The sequence below is a fragment of the Rhagoletis pomonella genome, unplaced genomic scaffold, assembly GCF_013731165.1.
Source record: "Rhagoletis pomonella isolate Grant_MI unplaced genomic scaffold, Rhpom_1.0 Rhpom_scaffold_00008, whole genome shotgun sequence".
In the NCBI taxonomy this organism is placed as follows: domain Eukaryota; kingdom Metazoa; phylum Arthropoda; class Insecta; order Diptera; family Tephritidae; genus Rhagoletis; species Rhagoletis pomonella.
Window position 1 is genome coordinate 28488385 of NW_023458562.1, and position 8073 is coordinate 28496457.

Genomic DNA, 8073 nt, shown 5'->3' on the forward strand with positions numbered 1-8073 from the left:
GTTGTGTGTGTTTTTTTCTTATTTGCAACAAGGAATGTCTATCACGCCCCTAAATCAGCTGCCAGATACATTTAATCTCAACACACGCCAACCAGCTCACGCAACTATATATGTAAATATATGTATTTAAGTTAAACTGCCTACTTAGAGAAACTTTCTTAAGCCACAATCTGACATTATCAAGATCATTTGCATTACTTAATTGCCACAAAATGTGCAATTTGCGTTGCCACAGACAGTTGGAACGAACACACATACATCATATATATTAGACATACTATAAAACATTTAAGACTTATCAGCGGCAATGTCAGCGACAAACATTTAATACGCTTTTAATTGCTTCAATGGTGAATTTGTGGCACAAGCAGAGAAATATGCAACAAACACATGCGTCATGCTAATGTATGCCCTTTGGCAAGTAATTCTCACACCAGTAAACTATACTCATCGAAAAGCGAAAAATACATACATAAATATATGTGGTAATGCGAGCATGTACGGGCGTATAAGTAACGTGCCTAGGCGTGAGTTGAAGATAAGCTTTGAAGCTTTGCCTAGCTGATGGATGTGCTACCGTTGCCCTGTTATTTTGCGGCATCGAATATACATTTCGCTTATGCTTATGTACTAGTAAGTTTTGCGTTAGATAACTTTCTCAACTTAACTTTGCTACTGGCATAATAATCTCGGTTTTATCGCACGAATTTTCATAGGCGTCAATTACATACACGCCAACGCTCATACAAAATTGCCAAGCTAAGGGGTACTGCAATCACTTACAGTTCATACATACTTATACTCGTACATGTGTATACATGTTTTTGTATGTATGTATATGCATGCACTTTCAGGTTGCGTAAACGCCCTGAGGTGTTGGCAGACACTAAAATTGAAGTGCATCAATTTGAGGTAAATAAATTTTGATAGCTTTTAGTAGAAGGTAATACGAAAGCAGTAAGATTGGAGTTTACTACTTCAGTTATTTGCAATTTTAGAAAATTCATAAATAGCACGAGATGTATAGAACTGAGAGAAGAGTAAAGCATATAAACGTTTTGTTCACTTTGTAATTGCAAGGATTAGAAAGTTTCAAGCATTCGAATAGTAATTTACTAGTTAGTTATGCAAGCAATTGAACTTTCTGAATGGAGAATGCTGGATTGACAACTTCTGCGCTACCGAAACGAGGAAATAAATACGCAGAACCTACTCAAATGTCAGCTGCGTGGGTGCACGGTATGTACATAAAAAATTGACTCCTTTTTGATGGCCATGCAGATTTAACTCTCAAGTCATAATCGTCGCTTTCAGACAAAAAGAAAAAATATATAAAAAATGTCCATATTATTTCCAAAAAAAATATGTATATTTAATTACCAAATATTTTGTGTACATTTTTTAAACGACAAAAAATTTATTTCTAACCAATGGCTAAAATATCATGTTCACCTTAATGCCAAAAATTATTTGCTCCTTTTAACTATCAAAAATTTATGTATTGTTTTAAAATTGACAAATATTTATTTATAGTCGTTAAATTATAACAAAGTCATAGTTTTCAAATTACCATAAGAAGTAGATATGCCCAGTTTTTGCTATGCCAAAAGTTTATGTATAAATTTTAAATTGCGAAAAATTTATTGCCAGTTAATAAACTATCCCAAATTTGTTTCCAATATATTTAAGTTGATGTCTAGTTTCAAGTGATTTAAATATCACATACAATTTTTAAATGACAAAAATTTTATGTCCACTTTATAAATTACTACAAAAATTTTTTTCAGTACATTAAAATTTATGTCTAGTTTAAAGTGATTTGAAAATTATGTCCAGTTTAAATTAACAAAATTTATATATTACTACAAATGTATGACCATTTTTTTTAATTATGTCCATTTTGCAAATTGCCAAACCGCCACTTTTTAGATTACCAAAAAATGTTCTACAGTTTTTAAATTACCGTAAAATTAAGTCGGTTTTTATTTATTACAAATTTTTTTTCTAGTTTTAGTATTCCCAAAACTGTATGTCCAGTTCTTACACTAGTAGGTTTAAATTGCTAAAAATTTGCACTCAGTTTTTACATTACCAAAAATTGATGTCCAGCTTGATGATAAAAAAGGTCGCTGTTAAAAAAAAAACATTTAAGGGCAACTTGTTTCTATTATAAAATTATGTCCAGTTCTACAATTGTCCTGCCCTCACACTGAGTTAATCATGGTCCTTCGAGCCGGATACTGGCGGCTTATTTTACATCCACCAGACGACAAGTCGTGTAGGGGGGCCAGGATGTTTAGCGACTTATGCATTTCCCGCATAAACAATGAACAGCGAACACACACACGCACTTGTATATTGCACTCCCGCCCAAAACCAAGTGCAGGGAATAAACACACGCACTTGTGCTTAAAAATAATTCGTTCGTTCTTCATTGGGTATGCATTTTTTAATGCACTTCTCAACTGCCGCAGAACAAAACCTACTAAAGTAGTTAACTGCTGGCACTCCAAATCTTGCTCAACAAACTTGCTTGATGCATCACAACTCTCTCGGAGTTGTCTCACGGGGCTCTGTATTGCCTTCGGCATATAGAGGTGGTACAAGAACTACCATGGGCCACAGCGCCCACCCAATTTTTGAACTTAAATAAATAACCGGTGCTCAACACTCCGCTTGACGCACACCCCCAAAAACTCTTACAGAGTTTAAGCGGCAAAGCCACAGCGCTACAAGCCGTAGGGACTCTGCATGACTTACAACCATGCAGAGGTGGTAACTGATGGTTATCATTGGCTCCGACGCCTAGCCAAAACATTTTTGCTTTAATACATTTTTATGCAAATACATTCATCCTGGTCCTGCCCTCACACTTAGTTAATCAGAAAGTTATGTAATGTTTTTGAGAACCATAAAAATACGAGCAATTTTTAAATGCCCAAAATGTTGTTGACGATTTATAAATAACTTAAAATTTATGTCCAGTTTCGAATGAATAAAAATTTGCACCCAATTTTGTATGCATAGTTTTTACGTTACCGAAAATTGATGTCCAATTGATGAAAAAAAAAATTTGACACCGTTTTTAAACAACAAAAAAAGTTAAATTATTGTCCAGTTTTTACCTTAACAAAAATGTATGGCCAGTTTTTAATTATCATAAAATTACGTGCAGTTTTTAAGTGTCCAAAATGTTGTTGCCAATTTATAATTTACTTAAAAATTATATCCAGTTTTTAAATTACTTTCAAGTAGATATTCTTAAGCAATTTATTTTTATGTTTTTTTTTTGCAACTGTGAACAGTTTTTTGAATGCACCTACCGGAGCTCTAACTTGTTATTCTGCTTACTCTAGCTTATTATTTGATTTGTTAAAATTAAAAAATTTTAATAAAACTTTTTCAAGCTCCTCGGGCACATCCATTTTGCAATATATAATTGCCAACGAAAAGTTACGCTTTAGCGCCAAACCAATTGAGTCGAACAAACGAGTGGCATGCGAGTAAGTAAACAGCAATAGAGTAGCAAAGCAAAGCAAACAGTCGCACTCAAGCCTCTCAGCCAAAAATGCCATAACTGAGCAGCCAAGTCAAGTGTGCACTCGTATTAGCATTAACATTTCTATTTTTTTTGCTACTACAACTAGTTTACATTTATTTATCAGAATTGCATACTTCAGGGAGTTGAAGCATAATTTGGCCAAAAGGCAATGGCATTGTAAAGTGGAATTTTTGCGCTAACTTTGAACTTCGAAAGTGGTTATTTGGAAAAGTTGTTTGTGAGCAGTGTACGTGCAAGTGATAAGCGGCACGAGTCAGATCGTTGCAACTACATAACTACGCTTCAGGTGTATTGCAACAAACTCAAAATAGTTGATTTGCAGAAAAAGGTTTTATTATACCATATATTTATATATATTTTATGATTTTATAACTAAATTTTTATTTCTCTTTTTCCCCCTTTTTCAAGCACTACGACTAACTCGGTTCAGCACTTCACAAATGATCAACTCAAACTCATTGTTGTTGCCGAATTATTTACAGTTAAATTTTGTGCAAAATTACATGCACTTCGACCCAGTTTGACCTGGTTTATTTGTAGCTGGAACAGCAACTAAAGCAAAGCGATTTAGACTCTTGTTAAAAATAAATATACATATATTTTTGTGTCTCTTTTATATTTTCTACATTTGAGTTGGCATTTTCGAATGCGAAACTTTTCAAAATTGCGCCGCAAGACATTCAGCAACAGCCGTCACCATCAGCAGCAGCATCAATTGAAGCATTTAAAACTCTAACGATCGCCTTGTAATGCAACAACAATTGTTAAATATTGGTCACATTGTTCGACAACAATAGTTCTGAATGTGACGCTGTCCTATAACAATAACAACAAAACGGCTACGATAACACTGATAACTGTTAAAAAGCGAATAGTTGCAAGCACAAAGTCAGCAATTTGCAGCTGCATCAGCAACAGTAGCAGCCATGGCAACAATGGCTCCCATGGCTGCGATAGTAGCTGTTAGTTTTGGCAGCGCAGCTGAAAGCAAAATTTATAAAAAACAAGTAAGAGCAGCGCTGTCTTCGGCTATGCCGAAGGCTTCATACCTTTCATGAACATCTGCAAATTTTTCTTTGACAGATTACTGCTTTTGAATACATCTGCATACATCGATAGAGGAGTTACATACTTATATAAAAAATCGCATCTAAACAATCAGAGGTATGGAAGATATACTTTATATGGCACCAATCTAAGTGATTTTCACTGCTATGTGATCGGTATGTAAACCGGTAACACAATTTATTGGGTTTAGTTTCCTACATAAAGGAGATATATCGCAAAAACTGGTATCTGAACAATCAGTGCTATAGGAGATAAAGCTTATACAGCATAGATTTTGACGATTTTCTCAGTAGACTTTGTATTATTATTTATAAAATATCTTACGAAATTTATCGGTTTTAGCTGTTCAAATAAAGGAGTTTTACAGTAAAATCCCATATCTGAACAATCAGATGTATGGAAGATACATATATGTTATAGTCACCCGATCCTTGTTATTTTCACTGTAAGTATTCCGTTGATAATGAGCAAAAATGGTGCGAAATTTCATGTTCCTAGCTGCATAAATGGAGGAGTTATGATAAAAGACCTCATATCTGAACAATCAGTTGTATGGGGGCTACAGGTTATAGTGACCCGATCTTTGTTATTTTCACTGTAAGTCTTCTGTTGATAATGAGTGAAAACAGCGCGAAATGTCATGGTCCTAGCTACATAAATGGATGAATTATAACGAAAAATCTCATATCTGAACAATCAGTTGTATGGGAGCTATAGGTTATAGTTACCCGATCTTTTTAATTTTCACTGTATGTTTTCTGTTAATAATTATTGAAAACACTGCGGAATTTCATGTTCCTAGCTATATAAATGGAGGAGTTATAACGAAAAATTTTATATCTGAACAATCAGTTGTATGGGAGCTATAGGTTATAATGACCCGATCTTTGTAATTTTCACTGTAAGTATTCTGTTGATAATGGGTGCAAGTACTGCAAAATTTCATGTTCTTAGCTGCATAAATGGAGAAGTTATAACGAAAAATCTCATATCTGAACAATCAGTTGTATGGGAGCTATATGTTATAGTGGTCCGATTCTTCCGGTTCCGACAAATGATTAATACATTATAAAAATACACCCACCTACAAAATTTGATCCGGATATCTCGAAAACTGAGAGACTAGATTGCATACAAACAGACAGACAGACGGACAGACGGACAGACGGACAGACGGACAGACGGACATGGCTAAATCAACTCAGCTCGACGTTCTGATCATATAAGTATACATTTTAATGGGTCTATCTCTTTTTGTTCTGGTACTTACAAACATCGGACCAAAGTTATAATACCATTTCATGCTCATGAAAGGTATAATTACAAACAAAAAAATTAAAATGTGTGCCAATATCAGCAAAGAACAAACAGGGAAAATAGTACAAAAGTGGAAAGTTTTTCACGCTTGCAGTTATTTCTTTTCAAAAATTTCACTTTTCCACATTTTTTGCTTTTCATTTCCCACTACGCACAGTGGGATTTCGGCGTAACAAATTAAGTTGTTCGAAAATTCAATTCTTATATTTGGATAGTTTAGCCTTGTTAAGCAACATTTGAATAAAGAAATCCATTTAAACCAAAACTTTTTACGAAATTGAGAGTTTTATACAAAATAAAAGTAAAAGCAATAGAAGAATTTTATTCAACCAAAACTTATTGAGACTTTTGTTCAACTGAGCAATGTGTTTTTTTAATAAACCATGTTTTGCTTTCTTTTGTTGTAGCTTTGTTCCCTCAGTCTTTCTACGTCTTCTGTCTATAAAAAAAAAAGTAAAGATCGGAATCTTTTCTTTCGATTTTTGAAAAAAATGGCTCATATTTGCGACTTTTAACGTAGCATCATATGCCACCGCTGGCAGTTATAGTATTATTAAGGTGCTTTTGTGGTTAAGTTATCATGGGAGGCATGTGTTAAAGTAAACCAATTACTCACATTTTTTGGATGTCCAGTTATAGTATTATTACTAACATATGTGCATATGATGTATTCATCGGTTTGGTTTGTATGGGAGGTACGCTTTGAAATAAACCGATTTCGCCCAATTTTTGAGAGTTTAGACATAATGATAATAGAAACATATGTACAAAATTTCGGAGTCATATATTCATTGGAGCGCTTTTTATGACATTTGAAGGCATATTTGAGGTTAGGTTTGTATGGGAGGTATGCTTTAAAATAAATCAATTGCATCTATTTTTTTCAAGTTCGCTTATAACATTAGGTTTGTATAGTAACTTCTCCAGTAAAACATTGCAACGAGAGCGTAAAATCAAAATAGAGCGAAAAATTGAGAAGAAGAGAAAACTAGCAGAAAAAGTTAATGAACACAAAACTAGCAAAAACTTGCAAGTGAATAGTGATTGCACTGTCTTGACATTCTCCTGTTAATATTTTACTATTTATAAATCAGTTTTAAACTCTTTGCTTCACACACAAGCACTTACACTGCCCAGTACATCATGAATATTTTGATTCCCACTCATTTTACTTTTGTTTGTGCTAAACCGATTCAACAAATGGCGGCTTTTGACTTTTATTCTTCTTCTTCTTCTGCTAGCTAATTTCTACTAGTAAAATTTTCACTAGCAAGAATTTGCAGCTCTCGCGTGTTGTTACGCTCTCGATTCAGTGCTCTCTTGCAAATTTTTTGGGTTATCATACACTTTTCCAGTAGAAATTTGCAGGTTCCAGTACAAATTAGTACTGACTATTAGTTACTATACAAACCTATTATCACAAACATGTGGACAAAATTTCGGGATCATATGTTCATCTGTGCACCTTTTATGGCCTTTTTAAAGCGTGTTTGAGGTTAAGTTTATATGGGTGGTATGCTTTAAAATAAACCGATACGGCCAAAATTTTCATTTTTTTCTTGATTTATGCCCAAAAATGTTGCATACGGAAAATTTAGGTTCCACACCGACTCCTCATATTTTCCAAAAAATGTATAGGGATGTACCACTGTGCTTCGCGCTAAGTACGCAATAGTCTTTCACAAAACTGTTGAATTGTTTTTTTTTCGCTTTTAGTTTGATAAATTTAACATAGCCTTGCCCTGTCAAGTAGGGTTGCCAGTTTGGAAAATTTTTACTAAAATTGGTAGAAAAAATTTGGGTTGGTAAAAAGATATTTTGTTTTTCATTTTGGTAGATTTTTGTTGAATTATTTTGTTTGAAAAACAAATGAAACTTTCCATTGCCGCTTTATTTTTCGTAGTTATCTTTATATTAAAAATTTGTTTCCATAAATGTAGTATACTTTATTGCATTAATTTTCGAGCGCTTTAAATATTTAAAAAAAAAAAATTTGCTTAAATAAAAGGAAATGATTGTTCGCAAAAAAAATTACATTAACGCAATCGTTAAATGAAAAAAACCACAAAAGACAGGCGGAAAAAAATTTAAAAACTCAACGGGAATTTTTAGCTGCACACTGTTGT